This window comes from Haliaeetus leucocephalus, unplaced genomic scaffold (assembly GCF_000737465.1).
Source record: "Haliaeetus leucocephalus isolate CR32 unplaced genomic scaffold, Haliaeetus_leucocephalus-4.0 Scaffold345, whole genome shotgun sequence".
Taxonomy (NCBI): Eukaryota; Metazoa; Chordata; class Aves; order Accipitriformes; family Accipitridae; genus Haliaeetus; species Haliaeetus leucocephalus.
The window spans coordinates 18,278-18,819 of record NW_010972781.1 but is presented as its reverse complement, the minus strand read 5'-3'; positions in this window follow the sequence as shown (position 1 = coordinate 18,819).

Genomic DNA, 542 nt, shown 5'->3' with positions numbered 1-542 from the left:
TCTAACAGTAAATAAGATAATACTACACCAGTCTGTATTCAGGGACCACAGAATTTGTGATTCCTGGGATGGCAATGAGGGTGAATGCCTGATCCATGGAAACCAGGCATTCCCATCCATTGAGTCCATGACCTGCTGCACAGGGGTCTCCATCAATAAGTTCTTAAACTTTGTTGATGTCAGTGTAACCCCCTATTAAACCTGTGAAAAAGGGATTGCTTGGTGTTGCTGTACTGAGGTATAAGCAATCTTGTCCGGTCATGTCAGCCAGGGTCATCCAGATGTTTTCTTTGGTTTGCGGAGGTATCCATGACTACGTCCATCCGAGGACTGTGAGGAAGATGAACCATCCATACATTCTTGTGTCATCTTGCTCCGCGAACTCAGCCCAGCAATCAGTAGGTGCCAGCTTTCCGTGGGCGTCCCCACGGAGGCAACGATGGCCTTGCCGTACACCAGCCCGATGCTCTTTGGAAAATCCCAGTATTTATACATTTGCAGAGGAATGGATTTCAGCACACGTGGCCAGCGGGTGCCAAAAT